At 35.9% G+C, this 22,697-nt stretch overlaps 1 long non-coding RNA gene across 1 annotated transcript in view; it reads left to right on the top strand.

Annotated features, from left to right (window-relative positions):
• Positions 1-22,697, top strand: part of LOC144379342 (uncharacterized) — a 447,655-nt gene that overhangs the window by 327,600 nt on the left and 97,358 nt on the right. The window contains exon 2 of the long non-coding RNA XR_013442166.1: positions 5,353-5,472. This is a non-coding gene — a long non-coding RNA (uncharacterized LOC144379342). The remainder of the gene's footprint in view (positions 1-5,352; positions 5,473-22,697) is intronic.

The raw sequence follows: 22,697 nt of genomic DNA, 5'->3' as shown, positions 1-22,697 counted from the left end.
ATTTTAAAAGCTTCCCAAGAATGCTGATTTTCACAAGGCTTAAAAATCACAAGTAGACTACAACAGAATCCCTAAGTAATTTTTTTATCTGCAAAAGTTTATTAATTTTCAATCCCCTTGATATTTTCTGGCATCTTGCACAGCAAAAGAGGAAGTAAGTTCTGTTAGGAGAGATAGGGTTGCACACAGGAACATAATCCTGGTGGTTTTGATGCGGGCAGGCTGAGTCCAAGAACCTAGGGGAAGGTCCCACAAGACCAGCCAATAGGGTCTTTGGCTTCACACAGGATGGAAATCAAACACGAACCAGAGAAAGTAGAAACAGTTTATCGAACAGTGTAAGTGACAGGTAGAGAATAGCAGACAGAGTGTCTGGGAAACTCCGAAAGGAAAGGAAAAGAAAATGAGCCTCGTCATTGCTTGGGGCTAGGGGCTTGTATTGGAAAGGGTCTAGGGCATGTGTTCCTTCAGGAATCCATGGTAGGGTCCAGTCAGAGGCAAGTGTCAGGTGAGCAATAGCTGTTATTCTGTAAATTACCAAAGGCAGGGGTATTGGTGCCAGGATCAGCCGAGGTTTGCTTGAAGCTAATGTTCTGGAACATGTTTGGTGTCTGGCTCTTCTTAGATGTTTAGAGCCTAGGACAAAACTCCAAGAGTGATTAACTTTCTTGCCTCCCCCTTGGAGCAGGAACATAGCTTTTTTGGCTTATTCAGAGGCAAAATACAGAACATGAGTAATGGGGCCTAGCAGAAAAACAGCAGAGACAGAGCCTTTCGGAGTCCCTTTACCTTCCCTACTTCAATTTAACCATTTTATAGCAAAAGAATTTCTGAGAAGTACACTTTATAGAAATAATTTACCTTACTAAAAAAATCAATTTGGGAAACTGAAAAAAAAACTGTCTAAAAATGGCAAATATTTTTGTTTTCTGCTTCGCTTGTTTTTTATGAATTATGTTTGTTGGCATTTGAGGGGTTTGTGGACTGGCCAAGGAAAAAGCTATGACCATGACAGGCCCTAGCACACCAAGCTTTATCTGGCCGTGCCTTTACACGGTTCCACGTGGGGGACGTCCCTTACGGCACGCGTCAGTCGGTTTGTCCAAAGACTTAGGGGTCCGCTACTTAGAAGGGGAGGGATAGAACTCCCACGGGAGGGGGTAACCTGAGAGGGGGTGCAGGGATAATGTTGCTTAGCTTCCTGGTGGGAGTCTTCAGGTCAGAGAACTCTGAAAGACAGCAGCAGCTTGGGATTTATAACTGCAAAGCCCCATTAGATCAATTGGTAACAGCTTTGGGTGAGGTTTCTTGGGGGCATTCAAACCATGAAGGCTCTAAATGACTAAACATGTGCTTGTTTGGGTTATTTTTAAAATAATTAGATGTGCAAAACTTTTGAGTCTGGTGCTGGCAGGCTTTTGAGCTGAAGGGTCTCAGTCTGCAGGGAAGAAATAAACAAGCTAGGAGCCAATACACAGAGGCCCTTTTTTGCTCGTTTTTATAACGACGATGCAATGGAAAGAAATAGCAGGTTAGGATAATGGAACCTTGGCTAATTTGAGCTCAGATACAAAGATTTTAGGGATTTTGGTTAAATATGTCACTGAGTATCTCTGAACCTGATTTTCCTCTTTTCTGAGATTAGACAAGGGGTCCACAAACTATGGCTTGCTGGCCAAATCTGGCCCACCACCTGGCTTTGTAAGTATTGTAACGGGACACAGCCACATTCATTTGTGGATGTGTTGCCTGTGTGTATGGCCTCTTTCCTCCCGCAAAGGCAGACTTGAGTAGTTGTGAAAAAGAACATATGGTCCACAAGCCTAAAATATTTACTATTTGACCCTTTATAGAAATGTTTGCAGACCTCCGGACTAGGCTATCCCATAGGCTTCCTTCAGCTTAAATCTTTTTTGATTAAAAAAAAAAATTAAAAGCCCAGCTCTTAGACTCTTGATCAGAATTCCTGCTTCTTATTTTTTACTTATCTTTTGAACAATCAACGTTGCAGTTGTCTGGTCTCTGTGTATGTATGTCTCATCCCAGACATCACAAATGTCATTTCTCCTACGGCCAAATGATGTTGCCAGTCTTCCTGAATCAATCAGTAACTTGCATTTTCATGGCTAAACAGACATGGAAATGGATGAAAAAGAGTGCAGGAAAATGAAAAATACAATATTTAATTGAAATAACATGACTATTTTAGGTTGAAAAAAAAATGAAATTACCTAATTGGATTACAGCCAGTAGCACACAGCCCCTCTCTGTCTTTCTGAGAGTGGCCCCAGTCATTCCATCCCCCTGAGGGTTCAAGTCTACATTTTCACATCTATGACAAAGGAAGAAAATTGGTCAGAAGCAACCCATTCATTTTAGTCACTTAGATTTCTTTGGCAAACATTGTCCTTAATTATTCAGTATTTCAACTAGTAATCACTAGTTATTACAAGAAGCTTCAAATTGTCAGAAGTCAAACTGAAACCTCTCAGAAATCATTATATCTTCTTTCTGTAATAAAAGTTAAGATTGTTTTTGCCAAATGATGAATAAAATTTTATATAGATCTTGATTATGTTGCCAGCTCAAGAATAGTAAAACACATTATATAACTGTACATCATATATATTTTTAAAATAATTTAAGCATAATAAGAACGCACATTTTTAAAAAAGGGTATGTGTTCTTCTCAGAATGTTTTTATCATATATATCCAAAATAATTCCTTCATGAAGACCCCTTTGGATGTGATTGAAATCACAATTTATTTAAATTCAATTCTACTATGCAAACTATGGTAAAGGCCCAACGGAGGTAGCACAAAGATAATGGCCATGGAGTTTCATTGACTTTGAAATAGAAGATGCAAATGGGAATTGAAAAATTTTAAATACACTTTCTGCTTACATGAAAAGTACAGTATGTTATTTGATTGGGTTTTTAAATTTCAATACATATTATGTTTGCTGTCTGTGCAAATTCATAATGAAGCACATCTAGATTTAGCTGATATATGCTGAATCTTTACAGTGTTCCAGTCACTGCTATTGATGCTTTTACAACTATTTCCTTATTTAGTACTGATGACAGCCCTGTGAACTAGGTTCTTTTTCTTGTTCTTGTTGTTTGATTTTGTTTTTTGTTTGTTTGTTTCCATTGAATAGTTGAGGATACCGAGGCTCAGAAAGGTAAAGAGTACACTAAAAACATAGAACAAAAAAGCAGGAGAGCCAGGTTTCAAATCAAAGTGCTCTGGCGTTAGATATCCAAATAGAATAGACAAAAAATACTTTCTATCTCAACAGCCTAAGCCCATGCTGATTCTGACTGGCTTACTGACATCTACATTGATAATAAGATGGGTGAAATCCTGGCTTAAAAAGTGACAATTAAATCAAAATCCTTTATAGTGCTTTTTTGAGAACTTTTCATGGCAGATATCAAATGGTGTAGGAAAGATGTTGCGGTCCAGAGCCCATGGCCAAGAAAGAATTCTTGAGATGTCTTTGGTGCAAAAAAGTTTTTATTAAAGCACGGGGACAGGACCCATGGGCAGAAAGAGCTGTACTGGGGTCCTGAGGAGCGGCGATTATGTACTTTCAAGTTGGGAGGAGGTTAGCCTCCAAGGTATTTTGGAAACAAGCTTTCCAGGATCATGAGGAGGCTAGCTATTGTTAGGAAAAGTTAGTACTGTTTAGTAAAAAACTCCAGTCATGAGACCTTTCACATGTGTATCAGCGGGCCATATGCTTGGGCGATGATTGCCAACATGTATCTTGCAGGGTAGAGATAAAGGAAGTTTCCAAAGCAATTTTTATACGTTAAAGTAGATTTACAGGATCCTGGGCATCAGGCTAAGGTTGCCTTTTGCCCTTAACAAAGTATCAACATCCAGGCAGCTGAGTTCCTAGAGGAAGATCACTCTGCCTGTTTCAGGGACTTGTCAATGGACTATAAGTAGTAAGGAAATTTAATTTTTCTTTTGCCTTTGTTTCCCACATCATCAAACATCAACACAAAGCAATGGTGGAATGGAGACAGTGAAAGAAAAAATAAAAGCGTATAAGCAAATACTAATTAATAGCAAAGTCAGATTGTGGTGGTGGTAGCTACTGTTTAAAACAAAAATTTTCGAATGTGCATTTCCTTTGTTCCCTTGCGGCTGCCAGCACTGTGGCACCACATTTTTTCCTCATCCTCGAATTTCGGCAGTATTTAGGAGCTACCCCCACAGAGCGCCTCCTTGGACCCCGTGCGAGGAGTGGCGATGCTGCGTCAGTGTGATGGAGGGAACGGCTCGCCAAACCAATATGCCCAGTGCTTAGCGGGAGCTGACGGGCCTCTATGGCAGCCACCAGGTCAGACGGATCACGCGGCCTGAAGCACAATAGATCAGCTGCCCTCGCGCTGCAGCTTTTGTTGGTGCTAGGGAGTCTTTCCAGCCTGTCTCCAGAACAGCGTGATTTTGACAAGGTTTTTTTAGTTCCTGCTGCTGAATAGTGCACATTCAATGCCTTGTCAGCTTGCAGCCGTGGTTAAAAGGACCCTTAGCCCACTTTCCTTTATGTAAAGCTGTTGGCAGGTAGTAAGGAGCCATGTGGCACATCCGGCTATGTGCTGAAATAGCTTGGGTTTTGAGGCGCATCTCAAATTCCAAAAGGCATGCGCTATAAAGCAAATGCCTGTCAGGTGAATAACAACTTCCTAGAGAATTCCATTACAGAAGTGAAGTGAAGTTTTCTACTATCTAACCAAGAAGGGGTTAAAAAGTTGTAACCAGTTAAATACTATGCTTAATATTTCCGTGGCAAAAAAAAAAAAGTTTTGAAAAAATTCCTATACCTATGTCCTGCTGGCACCCACTCCCCTTCCTAATGAATTATTCTTTCTTAGACGGTAGTATTTTCTTCCTTGACCAAAAATCCTCTCTCGTCCATTAACTGCTTACTCTGGGATTGCTGTGTAACACGTTTGTGATAAGAGCTTGACAGACATTTTTCTAAAGCCTGCTTTGATGCTGCAGGGGTTACTAATACACTTACTGACCGAACATCTTTTTTTTTTTTTTTTTAAAGATTTTATTTATTTATTTGAGAGAGAGAGTGAGCACGAGAGGGGGGAGCGGGAGAGGGAGAAGCAGACTCCCCACTGAGCAGGGAGCCCGATGCGGGACTCGATCCCGGGACTCCAGGATCATGACCTGAGCTGAAGGCAGTCGCCCAACCAACTGAGCCACCCAGGCGCCCTGACCGAACATCTTTTGAACATGTTCTGTATTAGGAAATTTTAGTACGTTAGGGGTCCAGCCTACCCAAGCAAGAAACCTGAGTTTCTTTTTCTACCTTCCTTCAGTGAGAATCGGACGAATGACCAAGGCTCTGCCAATCAGACGGACACACATGAGCGTGTGATTCAGGAGAGAGTGATGTGAGGAAGAGGATGCTGGGCAGAATTTCTTGGCAAAGATACACGGTATGATGAAGGGCTATCTGTCAGAGCTTCCCACGACCAGAACTGGCAGTGCGAGCGCCAGAGCTTGAGTTTGGGGGGCAGCTGTGGCAGGGCTCCCACTAGGGTAGCCTGCCGTGTAATCTCTGTGTTGGGATCTTCACTGTTTTCCTCCAGTTCTAAGTCTTTGGCCTTTGCAGAGACTCAGTGAACTGCCTCTATCTGTTAATATATATTTTTTCCAGGCGGGGGCGTAACATAGCTAGACTAGGTGCTCTTGCAAAACTCTCAGTAACAAAAAACCAAACTTTAGGGGAACCTGGGTGGCTCAGTCGTTAAGCGTCTGCCTTCGGCTCAGGTCATGATCCCGGGGTCCTGGGATCGAGCCCCGCATCGGGCTCCCTGCTCGGTGGGAAGCCTGCTTCTCCCTCTCCCACTCCCCCTGCTTGTGTTCCCTCTCTCGCTGTGTCTCTCTCTGTCAAATAAATAAAATCTTTAAAAAAAAAAAAACAAAAAAAAAAACCAAACTTTAAAACATGACCTTTCAGTCTTTGTTTTGATATCTCATGTGACTCCTGGTGGAGAGAAGTGTAGTAGATGTGTTCCCGTAGATGCCCACATTTTGTTTAATCTGTTCTCTAGTCTCTTTCTCTTTACTTTGTGTAACTATTCACTGAGTATTGGTGTTACCTCTCTTTTTGCCCCAAGATTTTAAGTAACTGAGTGCATGGTTATTGTAGCTTTCATGTCTATCCCAGTAGCTTTCTTATGGCAATTACTCAATAAATATTGAATATATAGCTAAGTGCTCCTACCAAAACCTTGTGGTATAAAGCAATTCTATGTTCAAGGTCTTGAAGGCAAAGGATCATCGTGTTTATCATGAGTAGAAAATGTAGCCTTAGAACATAATGGCTCAAAGGTAACTGGAGGGAGGGAGTAGGAAGGTTAAATGAAAGAAGGAAGGGGGGATGGGAGGACAGGAAAAACAGAAACATTTTGTTTGTGATCCACAAATTTTTCTTTTGTTCTGAACAAAAGGAAATAAATGCTTTTTTCATAAACAATAAAAAAATAAACATAGTCATTTCAGTCCTTTGAAAACAAATATGCAGTTGTAAAATTTAATGACAACTGTCTGGAATGTTGTCTTAATTTTACAGTAAAGGGTGGAAAATGCCATACAAAGGATAAAGTCATAAGTCAAGCCACCAACATTATCAGAGTAATGTCACATTTAGACTGGACTCCTTTTTACTGGGGTGATGGAAGGCTAATAAAGTTAGTCTTGAGGCAAGAGCCATAAATGATTCCAACTAATGTAACTTCAAAGGTGGGGCAGGAGGGTCTGATTAAACAAAACAAAAGTGAGATGTGCCAATTTTCAGAATGTCTCAGGCTTGTTTGGGATGGTGCTTTCATTTGGTTACCCCTTTCTTTATTGAATTTTTGCAATGAAGCCAATTTCACTTCCTATTAAGTGTCACCAATTCAATTTTCAAAGCCTGTACCTCTCCTCTCATTTCTGTCTATTCTAAGAAAATATTCATAAGAATTCTTCAAATATGAAAGAATTGGATCAGAAAGCTACTCTTAAAACTGCATCGTTCTCCCACAGCAGGTGTAAGATCAGCAAGGTATTGTGAAGTGCAAATGTCAATATAATGAAAATGTAGGATCAAAAAATTTTAGAGATCAAAAGGACTTCAAAAGTCATCTTCACCAATTTTCTACTCCCTTAAGAATCTTTTCAGCAGTATCTCTAGCATATGACTGTCTAGTTTTGGCTTAAATAACCCATAGTGGTAGGACTCTGTTTCCTCCCAAAGTGTCCATTTATTTACTTGACAAAATAATTTTATTATTTTGTAGGCTACAAGCACAATTCTAGGAAGGGTTATGCTAGATACCATATATGAGATGTTGGGGGACCACATCTTTAGAATGTTTTCCCCATTTTACAATGAGCTAAAATCAATCTCACTTTAATTCCCATTATTGGGCATACACTTATTTAATATTAGTCAATAATGAAAATATCTATGTATTTTGAGTTTCATGATCCAAACAACTAAATTTAATTAGTAGGTAGAGAGATTGGTACATGTTCCATTTAATTACACTTTTTTAAAAACAGAATAATGTTCTCTAGTAAAATATCAAGGGTTACTAACTTAACACCACATTTAAAAGGGGATATATATTCAGATTTAAGACTTAAGGGGAAGTAGTACATCTAAATACCCTTTATCTCCTCCTCATCACTTTTGTTTTTAAGATTTTATTTATTTATTTGACAGAGAGAGACACAGTGAGAGAGGGAACACAAGCAGGGGGAGTGGGAGAGGGAGTAGCAGGCTTCCCAGGAGAAGCAGGTCAATCCCAGGACCCTGGGATCATGACCTGAGCCGAAGGCAGACCCTTAATGACTGAGCCACCCAGGTGCCCCTCATCATCACTGTTTTTAACAATCAATCTGCTCTAATTGCCAATCTTATTCTAAGGTTTTTAACAATCAGCTCTAATTACCAATCCTATTCCAACAGGAGAATATTCCATCCTATATCCTAATCAAAATATAACATTTTCTTAACTTTCAATTAAACATCCATAATTGAATGTAAAGACTACTTGGCTTTATCCTTTTAGAAATTCTACCACTGTCAAAAATATATTTAAAAGTTGTGGCCAGTTCTTACCGCATAATAGAATTGTTTGAAATTTTTAAAAAGTGAGTTTCACTCACCACTACCCATTCTAACTTAATTTGATTTTGGTGAGATCTAAGCATTGGTAGATTTCTAATATTTCCAGGGGATTCTAACACATAGCCAGGTTCCAGATGAGTTAATGAGTCTCTCCTATATCTGTGTATTAATAATCAGATACAAGACTTGCTTTCTTTTCCGATTCCATTTTCTCATGCCTCTTTCCTCATATGTGTCAGTAGCATGAAAATTATAAGAAAACAAATGACCAAATAAAAAATGAGTCAAACCTTTGAGTAGACACTTCAAAAAGTAAGTATATAAATGTGGGACTTTATAATAAACACCTAGAAGATGCTCAACATCATCAGTCATAGGGACAGTCAATTAAAAACACTGGAATGGTTAAACCCATTAGAATATTTAAATTAAAAAAAAAAAAACTGGCATTACCAAGTATGGGAAAGAATGTGAAGCAACTGGAACAGTTATACATTGTTGGTAGGATTGCAAAATGCCACAGCTAATTTGGGAAATTTAAAGCAATATCTTATAAGGCTAAATAATACATTATAGGACTCAGCAATCCCATTCTTGTGTAAGGGCACACAAAAAAAATGAAATGAAATGAAAACATGTACACACAACTTATACATAAATTTTCATAGTAGTGTTATTCATAATAATCAAAATCTGGAAACAAGCCAGGTTGTCCATCAAATGGTGAATGAATAAACAAATTATATTAGAACCATGCTATGAAATACTAGCCCGCAATGACAAAGATCAACAGTATGGATGTAACTAAAAATCATTTTGATAAGTGAAATAATTAAAAAAAAAAAACTACCCACTGTATGATTCTATTTATATGAAATTCTAGAAAAGGCAAAACTAATAGTGACAGCAGATCAGTGGTTGCCTGGACATAAGGAGAAGGGGTCTGAATTCATCCATGAGGAAACTTTTGAGGGTTGCATTCTACATTTTAATTGTAATGGAAGTTACATGACTGCTTTATACAATAGTAAATTCATCAAACCGTACTTCTAACATAAGTGAATTTTGTTATATATAAGTTATACCTCAATAACTATTAGAAAATAAGTCCTAGAATTAGGCATTCTTATATACTGGAATTGCAAATTTGTACATCCTTTTTGGAGGACAACTTAGGGACATCTATGACAATAAAATAAGCATTTTTTGAGTATGTAATTTTACATTTAGATGCTTATCCTATAGAAATATTTACTTGGCCATAAATATATAAGCAGAAGATTATCTTAACATCAAATGATATTCAGCTGGGACCTGCTTAAATCAGTTATTGTGTATATGTACAATGGAAAACCATGCACCTCTTATAAAATGTAAAATGTCTAAGTGAAAAATTTCTGTCATACATAAAATCAAAAGTGTAAAGCATAGAACAATGTGGTGGATAGTATGCAAATGTGCACATAAAAACCCTTACCTTTTAATATGCATGAAATTTCTGGAAGGATACTAGGCTGAATGTAAATGACACCAGATTTTACACACACACACACACACACATATTTATATATGGTGAAACTTTAAAAAATAACTTTAAATTTCTCTAAAAGGTAATTGTTTAAAACAAAAAAAGTACCAATATTGTATGGCAGCATTTGTAGAACAGTTAGAAGAATATAACAAGAGCACAAAGGGCAAGAAAGTGTTAAATGGAATTATAGTCTTGTAAATTTCATATACTGTTTGAAGGTAGACTGATAAAGATACATATTGTAATCTGTAGGACAATAAAAAAATAATACAAAGAGGCATATGTCAAAACTCACCTGAGGTAATATAAATCAAATACTAGAAAAATATTACTCATCAAAAAAATAAGGCAGATAAAAAATTGAGGAACAAAGATTATATTGGTATTTGGTATATCAGTATATCCATATCAAAGTATATCAATACTTACAATAAATAGAAAGGGAATAAAAGTGCTCCAATTAAAAGGTCTTGATTATAAGACTGAATAAAAGGTAAGACCTGCCTATATGCCATTACAATGAATATTAAATAAAAAGACACAGAGTTCTCAAGGTATACCATGAGAGCACTAAGCGTAAGAAAGCAGGCATGGATTTATTAATATCTGACAAAACATGTTATACTTCATGAACAAAGACATTACCAAAGATAAATCTGTATGTACATAATAACAGGATTTCAAAATACAAAAGCAAAACCGACAAAGGAAAAATAGACAAATCCATAAGCAACTTTGGAAATTTTAACACTACCCTGTTAACAACTGATAGGACACATAAAAAATCAGTAAAGCCAAAAGAATTTTTGAACAATGTTATTTTAAAAATTGACATATTTGACTGCATGTAACAGTTATAGAATATACATTATTTTCAAGTGCATATGAAACATTCACCAAGATAGACAAAATGCTGGATCATAAAACAGAACCCAATAAATGTCAAAGGATTAAAATAACACAAAATATATTATCTGACCACAGAAATATTAATTTAAAAAAGAGTAGGAAAAAGTCATATTCCTCAAGTATCTGGAATGGCCCATTGTTCAGAGAAGAAATCTAAGAGGGAAATTAGTCAGTAAAGACTAATTCAGATTATCCTAAAATGGTTAGAGTGAAATTTTTAGATTTAAATACCTGCATTAGTAAAGTAAATAGGTAGAAAGTTGATGGTCCAAATACCCACCATAAGATAGGAAAAGGAGAGTAATTTTAAAAATTACCTAGAGAAAAAGGAAATAATAAATATAAAATGAGAAGCCAATGAAATAGAAAATGAACAAAAAACAGAGTGGTGTGCCTGGTGGCTCAGTCAGTTAAGCGTCCAATGTTTGATTTTGGCTCAGATCATGATCTCAGGGTTGTGAGATTGAGCCCTGTATGAGGCTCTGCTCAGCATGGAGCCTGTTTGAGATTCTCTGTCTCTCTCCCTCTGCATCTCCCTCCCCCTCCCACCGGCTTGCACACACTCACTCTCACTCTCAAAACATAAAAAAAGAGAAAAATTTTTAAATAAAAACTTGTTTTCCAAAAAGAGTAAACTCTTAAACCTAGAGAAATTGATCAAAGTGAAAAGGAGAGAAGAGAGAGAAAAAACTAGTAAGAAAATACAAAATGCCAATGTTTTGAATGAAAAAATATGCATATCATTACAGAGCCTTCATATATTAAAAGGGTAATAAAGAGTAGAAACAACTTAATGCCAAAAAATTGGAAAACTTAGATAGACATATTATTTGAAAACACAATTTTAGGACCAGGACTTTCTCTCTAAAATAATGCTTCTGAAACTTGAATGTACACAAAAATCACCAGTGGGATCTTAATAAAATACAAATTCCAATTCAGAGGTCTGGGGTAAAACCTGAGATTATGCATTTCTAACAAACTCCCAAGTGATGCTGATGAGATAAATATGTATTGCTGGAGAAGAAAAACCCACTATGGTATTAAAATCCTTTAGTATGCTGAATATATTTATAATCATTCAGGACAGGTATATTTTGATTTGGAATCTAGGGAAGGAGAGACAGATAAATGAGCTGTTAACTCAAATGAGACTCTTCATAGGGATCTCTGAATGGCTATCTGGTTGGAGAAGACATTGTGGAACAGGCAGAAGAATAGACACAGTACCTGGAGAGGTGCAAAGAAATCTTTACTTCACAAACTTCAAGGCCCTTCTTGATTTGAACCCTACTGATCCAAACTAATTAGGTGAAGATACTTAGGCTAGGATAACATCAATAATGTAATTTTGGATATTACTGGTGATAATGGGTACAGTGGAAACCTATGCCTCTTTCTATTTTTACTGCCTTTATAATGGAGAGAAGTGTTTAAAGAAGACATTAAAATGATCAAAATTGGTTAAAGACTACTTTTAAAAAAGCCCTTGATTTGCAGATAAAAACAAATTTATACATTTTTCTTGATATAATGATCTTTCTCATCTAGGTGGCTTAAGTGAAGAATTTAAATAGACTTCTTTTAAAAAGAGGATCATTAGTCTTCAAAAATAGTTTATCTTCAAAATAAAAAATAAGTCACTTTTTCTCATTTAACACTTGGCTGAACAGTCAATACGAGGGCATTTTGCCTTTTGTTAACACTGTGTGTCTTCAAAGCTCAGCATAAATAAAAAATCTATGTACCAGATTATTTTATCCTTGACATATATTTTAATTTCAGTAATACTCTACAGTTCATTCTGATTCATCTTAAGTAAACATTGATTTCTAAGTTATGATCATATTGCTGGGAACAATCTTAGTGGTTTAGTAAGAAAAAAATAGTAGAAAATAAAACACCAAATTATGTCATAAAAAATGAGCTAGCCATGTGACATTTGTATTATGCTAATTTCTTGGAGATAGTTTTGGTACAGAGTCTGGTCCCAAGTCTGCATTTGCAAAATAACAGCTCTGTTAAGCAGACTCCAGATTGATGAGGATCTCAAAGTTAAAGAGATGGGTGTACAAGGCAGATAAAATACATGTAAATACTTGATGGCAGATGTTAATTCCACCTGATCATGTTTCACTCCTTTTAATAATTTATATATTTTTAATAAAATAGTGTATATTTAAGGCATGCAACATGATTTGATTATACATGTACACAGTGAAATGATTACTAGAATCAAGCTAATTAATGTATCTCACATTGTTATCATTTGTTTCCAGATGAGTGCACCTTAAATCTATTCTCTTAGCATATTTCCAGCTTCCAATACAGTATTATTAACTGTGGCCATCATGCCTGTACATTAGAACTCTAGATGTATTCATCTTACATAACTGCAACTGTGTCCCCCCCTTAACTAGCATCTCCCCATTTCCCCAACCTCACTAGCTCCTAATAACCACCATTCTCTGCTTCTATAAGTTTAATTTTTTTTCTTTTAGATTCCAGGTATAAGTATTTGTCTTTCTCTGTATGGCTTATTTCACTTAGCTGAATGTCCTCAAGGTTTATCCACATTGTCACAAAGGTCAGGATTTCCTTCTCTCTCATGAATATTCCATTATGTATAGATATGATGTGTGTGTGTGTATATACACACACACACACACACAATACACACACACACACACACACACACAGACTTGGGCTGGTTCCAGACCTTGGTTATTGTGAATAATGCTGCAGTGAAGATAGAAATGCAGGTATCTCTTTGAGATCCTCATGTAATTTCCTTTGGATATATACGTAGAAGTGGGATTGCTGATTCATATAGTAACTGTATTTTTTATTTTTTGAGGAACCTCCATACTCTTTTCTATAGTGGTTATACCAATTTACATTCCTACCAATAGTGAACAAAGATTCTCTTTTCTTAATCTTTGCCAACATTTGTCATTACTTGTCTTCTGATAATAGCTATCCTAACAGGTATGACCTGATAGCTCATTGTGATTTTGATTTGCATTTCCCTGATGATTAGTGATGTTGAGCATGTTTCTATATATCTGTTGTCCATGTGTATGTTTTCTTTAGAGAAATGTCTATGTCCTTTGCCTGTTTTTTAAACCAGGTTATTTGTTTTCTTGCTATTGAGTTGTTTGAGTTCCTTTTATATTTTGGATATTAAGGCCTTATCAGGTCTATGGTTTGCAAATATTTTCTCCCATTTCTAGGTTGTCTCTTCACTCTGCTCATGTTTCCTTTGCTAGGCGGAGTCTTTTTTAGTTTGATGCAATCCCATTTGTCTATTTTTGCTTTTGTTGCCTGTGCTTTGTGGGTCATATCCAAAAAATCACTGCTAAGACCAATGTCATGAAGCTTTTTCCCTGTTTTCCTCTAATAGTTTTATGGTTTCAGGTCTTATATTTAAGTCTTTAATCCATTTTGAGTTGTTTTTTGTATATGGAGTATGATAAGGTTCAATAATGTTTTTTTACTATTTGTAACAGTTCTTTTGCTTTTTACAATTGTATGATATCCTAATGTTTTTAAATACCTAAAGAAGATCTCACAATTTTTCACTAACAGCAGCTTTTTCACCCACTGTAAGTCTAAATAAAAAATATACGTAGACTGTGCACTCTAATGGATATTTATCTCAAATAGATGCTGATCTACTATGAAGAATATAATGGAAATCTGCCTTACCTTTGCAAATTGGGGTAATAATATATGTTTAATCAGTCACTGCATATCAAATTATCTACTCCTCTAAATCTTGAGAATCTGTTTCCCTCCATCCTCATTGCACTAAGAAAGGCAATATTTATAAACTGGGAGAAAAAAATTTCCTTGAATGAAGAAAGGTTTTGAAAGCCAGCTCTTTTAACTTCTATTTTTTAATTATATATGATATATAGAAAAGAATATAGGTTATACATGTTAGATACAATCAGTCAGTACATATGTATTGAGCAATTATTAATGCCTGATTAACATCTCACACCAAATTTTTCCAGCTAAATTCCTGGTCATCCCCCATAGACTTGGCTTTACTGTATCTCAATTAGTAGTGACTCCATCCTTACAGTAAGTCCAAAAACCTTGGAGTTATCTTTGATTTTTCTTTCATTTAAAAACTCCTGTTGTCTCTGCTTTCAAAATATATCTATAATGCTACCACTTTCACTGTTTGTCAAAGCCACTGTCATCTCTAAATTGTAGTCCTGCTCCTATCCTTGTTCTCCCTACAGTCTAATCTCAACCTAGAAGCTAGTGCTATCTTTAAAAAAAAAAAAAAAGAAAATTCAGATCATGCCACCTTTTGGTTCAGAACTGTCCAAGGACTCTCTTATAGGAAGTCAAGGTCAGCCTCTTCACAGTGACCTACAAGGTCCTACAAGACCTACTGGCTCCTTGCTACTTTTCTAACCTCTTCAGAGAAGTGCTCTAATATCTCTGGTCCTTTATTGGTTAATCAGACAGTTACAACATCAGGAATTGCCCTGGATGTTCCTGCTTCAAGGAACACTCTTTCACCATGTACTTGTATGGCTCACCACCACATCTTTCCAATCTTTGCTCAAATGTAACCTTCACAGAGAGGACTCCACTGACCACTATACTGAAAATTGCAAATCCAACCCTGGCATTTCTGATCATCTTTCCTTGCTGCATTTATTACTAATAAGCTTCTAACATATATTTATCTCTCTCCCCTCACTAGACAATACAAGAAGAAAGGGATTTGTTTACTTCTTTAGCCCAAGGTCCTTGAAGAGTAGCTTACACAACAATGAAATTTTGTTGATTGGATGAGTGAATATATGCTATTCACTATATTAAATGCCCAGGAAACTAATAATGAATTGGACCCATATACCTCCTGCTTTATGGAGCTTATAGGCTATTACACTAGTCAAAGCATTTAGAGTTTGAAGAGATATTTAAAATGCATGTAGTCAAATGTCAACATTTTATATGTCAGGAAACAGAGGCCCATTGATGTTATGTGGTTCTTCAATGATCATCAAAGGACCAGAGCTCAATGATCTGATTCATAATGTAACACTCTTTCACTACACACTGTGCTTAACAATTTTCATTCATTATAGATTGTCTTAAGATGCAATAGGTACTAAAAAAGTAAATGTAAGGCATAGAAAGTTAATGTACAATATTATAAATTGTATTATTAATGCTGAAGGAAGGATATGAATGAATAATCCAGAAGTAATTCTAAATTGTAAGAAATCTTGGTGCCCTAAAATTGTTATGACATTCTTTAATGGGCTGCAAGATAAGTAAAATAAGAATAATGATAGAGCTAGGTGTAATATGACTGAAGGTGGGGAGGTAGCATAAGTAAATTTTGAGGAGAAAATGAAGGAAAGTGATAGCTCTGCTGAGTTCATTTAAATCTCCAGATCTCAGTGCATTGAAATCCTGCTGGAGATTAGAAATTGAAGATGTGATCCCAGATGACATCTGTCGAAAAGGGTGACTTGAATTCAAAATCCTTATTTCTAAAAAAAGATTTTGGTGTATACGAGTGACGAATTCTATTTAGCTGCCAATAAAGATAATACAATAAAAAACCCTAGGCTACATTGAAAGTATTAGACCAAAGGGATAATAGTTTCATTCTATTCCTCTTTGGGAGGAATAGAGGCACATTGGGAGTACTGTGCCTCATTCATTATGTGACCCTGGTAGAGAGCAAGATGGAGTCTCTCATGTCAAACAAGAGCCTGTGTCAAGCAATGACGCAAGCAGTTAAGGTACTGCAGCTAGGAGATATCATGGGGACCAGCGTCAGCTAACATCCCAGAACTGATAACGAGCAGAACCAGAGGAGGTCTGCAGGGGCCCAAACCCAATTAAATCCCTTTAAAAAGGGAAGGATTTTGACAGCAAACTGTCAGACTCTTCAAACCCAACCCCTCTACGTCTGACCACTTAAAAAAGGCAACTGCCACCGACGGCTCTGCCGGATTGATCTCTGAACAGAATCGAGATCCTTCACTGCATGAACATAAGAAGTAGTAAGTGCCAAGAGCTGACCCTGACCTGACAGAGGCCTTATCTCAACTGCACGCCCACAGACTGACTTCTCATTTGGTTCCTTAACTTCATGCACCCTCTGTTATCTTCTTTGTTGTGTGGTTTGTCTTCTGTCCTGCTCTGTGTGCTCTGTAAGAAGCCAAGTTTAATCGCTTGGTGAATTGTCATTGAGTTTGGAATCCTGAACCTGCTTTATAATTGTGATTAACTTTGCTTTATGATTGACTAAAGCTGACACTGGAAAGACACAACTCGTGTGTGCACTTTCATAGCATGTTCATGACACCCCTAAAGAATTATATTGACAAACAAGGGAGATTCTTATGGAGTATGAATAATTAGGACAATAGGACCTTGAGCACTTTCCTTGCTTACCTATTTATTGTTGTTCCTAAAATGAGCTGTTATAGAAAATGTCCCAAATTTCTGTTTGGAAAATACATATACTAGTCTACCTAGTCCTACAAATTGATATGTCCAAATCCAGATAGTTAGGGAAATATATGAGATTTGAACTCATGCAAGCTTACTGGATAGATAAGAAGCTCTGAATGACTCTTAACAGCAATATGAAGTACTTTTGGTTAAAGCAAAATAACAATACAAACAAAACCTCATAGGGCTATCACACTAAGAAAATTTAATTCCTCCAAAGTTTTAATAGAAGCATAATTAGGATTTCTAACTATGTGGAAATATTATAGGATATATTTATAAGCATATGTATTTATGCAAACCAGGAATTTGCTTATTGTAAGTTCTACTAATACTAAGGGTGCTATAAAACATTTATAGTCACCAAGTAAGAGTGGGAGGAGAATATAAAGCACTATAGTCGTTGCAGCATATCATGTGTGGTAACTTGACCGACTTACATGAAAAATTACACTGCTCTTCATCACACTCTGTTAGACTTCCAGACAGTTCATTTAGCCTTTGATTTGTTGAGTGTATGAACTTCAATTTGGGCTTTCAAACCAGTTCCAACTGATTTGATAGAAGCATAGGAGACTTCTGCTTTCAATTTAAAGACTATGATCAAAGAAATGATAAATGAGATTTTTCTATTTGTAGCACTGGTTTTCTCAAGTGCCTTTAGCTATGATCCGATGCATTTATTGTTCTTTGAGGAAGAGTAAGGTAAGACTAATTTAGCAGAAATGTCTGTGGCTAGAATATAAAGAGGGTTTTCTGTGTCATCTCAGAAATTTTCATCAATTAAGAGGAAGTGAAGCAATGAAAGTTAATGTTCCATTAATATGCTGATTTTGTTTCCACTAATTGCAGAAACTCTACCAATTGGAAAAATTATTATTTTAATCTTTGTCAATTTTGTTACTCAAATATGCTAGCAAAGGTCATAAAGGGAAAGGCCATAAAAATTTCCACAAATACAGCATTGGCCAACAAGATTACTTTGTTTCAGTCATGTTAATGTATTGTGCCAGGGAGCATAGAGTATTTTTCATTTAGTTATTAGCGTTGTTATTAGTGGACATGTCTCAGATGAGACATGAGCTAAATTTGAGCTAAAATTGACCTAAAATTGCCTCAGGTGATACTTTGGAAGCTACAAGTTAGAAATGTGTTCACTGAAGAGAAACACTCCATTTTATACACACACACACACACACACACACACATCTTTTCAATATCCCTCCTCCCTATAAATATCAAAGATATTGATAATATTACTGTTAATGCAAGGAACAGACTGAGCTATATTTATTGGCTTAACATTCAAGGTCACTGATTTGGAATTAGAATTCAGGTCTCTGCCCTCTAGGATAAACACAAGTTTAATGCAAAGCTTCAAGCAGTTCAATTGATGTGCTTATTTAAAATCTTTACATTATTCGATCCGTGGCTCAGGAATTTATTGCTAACTACAACCGAATTAATAGAATATCGTTTTAAAGCTTATTGATAACTTCATTCATCTTCTCTCTGCACTGAGGAGGTCATGAAAACCAATTACATCAAAAGAAAAAAGAAAACAAAAAGAATGAAAATTTTCATACTTTTAAAAGGAAATCTAGCCTGAACTGATATTAAGCACGTTTATGACCAAAAGTCCAAATTAATTAAAAGCATTGGCTCTTTTGCTTATGTCTGCTTTTTACACTTTGCTATATTCTATAAGGCAGAGAAAAGTAACATAAATGTGGATATGAGCTTGAGTCAATAGCCTCTGAACAAAAAGTCTTATGGGAAATGATGTTCTAAGTCAGGATACAAATTATCATCTAGGAATATGCATTCAGATTAATGCCAAAAAATGTTTAAATAAAAGCCAAATTTTAATATATCTTCTACCAACAGTAGAGTGTCATGACAAGATTTCCACGGGAAGGATGCAATGGAAGGACAGGAATTAGTTTGATGCTTCTTTTAAGTGTCCTGGCAGGACATGATGAGGATCTAAACTAAGGCAAGGGTGTGGGGAATATATGGAAGGGATAATTTGGGGTCATGTAAAGAAAAAGAATCTACAGATTTTGATGGTTGAATATAGAAAAATAAGAGAAAAAATTGTCATTGATGACTACTATGTTTCTGGATTGGAGGTGCTGCTATTTACCAGGAAAGACTAGAAGGTAAAGACAATGGATTTGAAGTGTCTGACTTCTTCCAAAGTTTCTGATGCCATTTAGATTCATAATCTGGTGAATTAATAAATTTTTTTTTTCACTAAGAATCTGCAGATATAGGGGTACCTGGGTGGCCCAGTTAGTTAAGTGTCTGCCTTCGGCTCAGGTCATGATCCCAGGGTGCTGGTATTGAGCCCCACATTGGGAGGGGAGATCTCTCTCAAATAAATAAATAAAATATCTTAAAAAAGAATATAGAGATATTCGTATTTACAGATGATTTTCCAAGTTTTCTAAATATAAGGTTAATGTAAAATTTAAGTGCCCTTACAAATACCGACAGCAAACAATTTATAAAAATAAATTTAGCAAATATACTATTTATAGCAGCATCAATAAAATCAAATATGTAGGAATAAATTGAACAAAAATTATGCAAGACATTTAACTACTACATCACTACTGAAATTAATTAAAGAAGACCTAAATAAATGGATGATATACCATGTTCATGGATTGGACAAATAAATAGACAACAATTTCCAAAAGCTGCTTATAGATTCATTTCAATACTATTCAGAATCATGAGACATTTTTTCCTTATGGAAATTAGTAAGCTCTTTTAAAATTTATACAGAAATTCAAGGAATCAAGAATAACCAAGAAATCTAATGGAAATTAATCTGGAATCAATATGGAAAAAGGATGAGCTTTTAACTTTATTTTGTATATCACACACACAAAAATATCAGTTGCAGTTGGATGGTAGAAAAAAGGTGAAAGATTGATAAAGCAAAACTTCTATAAAGTAACAAATATAATTCTTCATATATTTATGGAAGGTAAAGATTTTGTATACAGTACACAAGAAGCAATAACATTAAAGGAAAAGATTGGTGAATTGCACTCAGTAAAATTAAGAACTTCCCTTCATCAAAAGACACCATTAAGATAGTAAAAATACAAACCATAGAGTGGGAAGATATATTTGCTATACACATTTTTGAAAAAGTACTTATGTTAAATATAAATAAAGAATTTTATAAATCCATATGAAAAAGACTACTCAGTTTTTTTAAATGGGGAAAATTCTTGAATACACACATTACTAAAAAGAGATATGCAGAGGTGTAGCTAACTGAATTTATTGTCTTTTTACTTTACACATAGATCTCAAATTATTTGACATAAGGAGAGAATGAAATGTTCAATAATGTCTTTTCTGCAAAACATGACTAATACAAAAAGGATGCTCTTTGTCACCATTCCTAACACAAAGATGCACCATCTTTACTGCAGCAATGTCAGTGTCAGTTCCTGAATAACTGATTTTTCTCCTCACTTGCTAATAATAATAATAATACTAATTACAACTGATATAAATAATAATAGAAAATAATAGGTATATTTTATTGAATACTTACTATGTGCAAAACACTCTAAAAAGAATTCTAAATCACTACCTCATTTCATTCAATTAGTAAGCATACAAGATAGGTACTATTTTTATGACCCCTCCTCTTTCTCAGAAGAGAAAGTTGGTACTGAAGGCGTTAAATAATTTTCCCCAAACCAAAGCATTAATGGAACATAGAATTCAGATTCAAATTGTCTGCCTGGCTATGGAGATTGTGCTCTTGAGCTCTAAGCAATATGATAATGAATTACAGTAAATTCCCCTTAACTTTCAGCAGATTTAGCACCACTTTTCCTAATCAGTGAATCCAAATGAGAAGGTTTATTTGGTAGTTTTTCTGGCCTTAGAGATCCGCTGAGAGGCTGATATATAAAGCTGTGGGAAAATAATGGGTGAAGTTAGGTTTAGAGACAACTGGAACTAAGAACGGAATGTCAAGAAGATTCTGTGTCTGTCCTTTAGTATTGGCTTCTTGGGGTGCCTGGGTGGCTCAGTCGGTTAAGCGTCTGCCTTCGGCTCAGCTCATGATCCTAGGGTCCTGGAATCAAGCCCCATGTCTGGCTCCCTGCTCAGAGGGGAGTCTCTTTCTCCCACTCTCTCTGCCCCCCCCCCCCCCGCCTGCTCTCTCTCACGCTTGCTCACTCGCTCTCTCAAATAAAGAAATTAAATCTTAAAAAAGTATATTGGCTTCTCCGTTTTGGTTTTATGTGTGGTCTTTTTTTTTTTTTAATTTTATTTATTTATTTAACAGAGAGAGACACAGCGAGAGAGGGAACACAAGTAGGGGGAGTGGGAGAGGGAGAAGCAGACTTCCCGTGGAGCAGGTAGCCCGATGTGGGGCTCAATCCCAGGACCCTGGGATCATGACCTGAGCCAGGCAGACGCTTAACGACTGAGCCACCCAGGCGCCCCTATCTTATGTGCATCTTAAGCGGAGATCATGTTCCTAGCATTGTGAGTTTACAATTTCAGATGAAAGCGGAAGGGAGCTTCCTTACAAGCTCCAGATGGAAAAACTGGAGAAGGACTCAGGTCCTTGCCAACCCCTTCTCAGGGCAGTTTGCTTCCAGAAAATTTCCAGGAATACCAGTCAGACTGGAAACAATACCCACTGAGGTTATCAAACTCCACAACTGGTGACGTTATAAACAAGCAAAACAGGTAGATATGCCCATTCTAAAACTCTGAACTCAATGTAATGTGCTTAGAACAAAATATGTGGAGATTAAGTAGATACATGATCTGTCGATAAGGTTGATAAGGATTGATAATTTGACCATTTATTTTTGCAATCCTAATTTTTTTTTGGATCCTTACATCTCACAAGACACAAAAGGGTACTGAGATTTGTGTGTGTGTGTGAATTGGTGAATGGGAAAGGTAAACTTTGAACTAGTTTTTGTTAAATTTAGTTGGCTTATGATGTGTGGTTGTGTGTGATAGCTGATCAGTTTTTCTACTGGACTAGGGTGATTTTGGTGTTTCCTCAGCTGTTTAAAATAGTAATTATTCTACCACTTTTGCTTGTGCCTAAAGAAAAAAAATGTTTGTATTCTACTAAATAGGAATATATGTCAAAGATTAAATTTATATTTAAAAAAAATCCAGACAAATGTCACAATGTCTAAATTTAGAAAACACGTTAGGGCTAATTTTGAATTCCTTGCCTCTAGTTATTGCAAAATGAGTGCCATATAAAATTGAAATCTTTTGTCTCAGCCATGGGTAAATGATTTTTATAAGACAGATATTGACTTTAATATAGTTTAGTGAAAGAATTTATGGATAGACAGTAAGGGCAAGTTTGTCCTAGCTCTGGCTTACAGTCAATTTTGTATTTTCTTAGAAAGTTATTTTTTTATATTTGTAGGATACAAAATTTATTCTATCAACTTCTCTGATAGGTGAAAATAAATGAAATATTAGGTATAAAATTTTGCATAAAAATGATTGCCAAATGCTGCATGTTTTACTCCTACTCCTTTTAACTATTATTACTACTATTAATACTTCCAAATGAAACACTCATT

This window comes from Halichoerus grypus, chromosome 10 (assembly GCF_964656455.1).
Source record: "Halichoerus grypus chromosome 10, mHalGry1.hap1.1, whole genome shotgun sequence".
Lineage (NCBI taxonomy): Eukaryota > Metazoa > Chordata > Mammalia > Carnivora > Phocidae > Halichoerus > Halichoerus grypus.
Note: the sequence above shows the minus strand (reverse complement) of the source record. Positions and strands in the feature narration are given on the sequence as shown.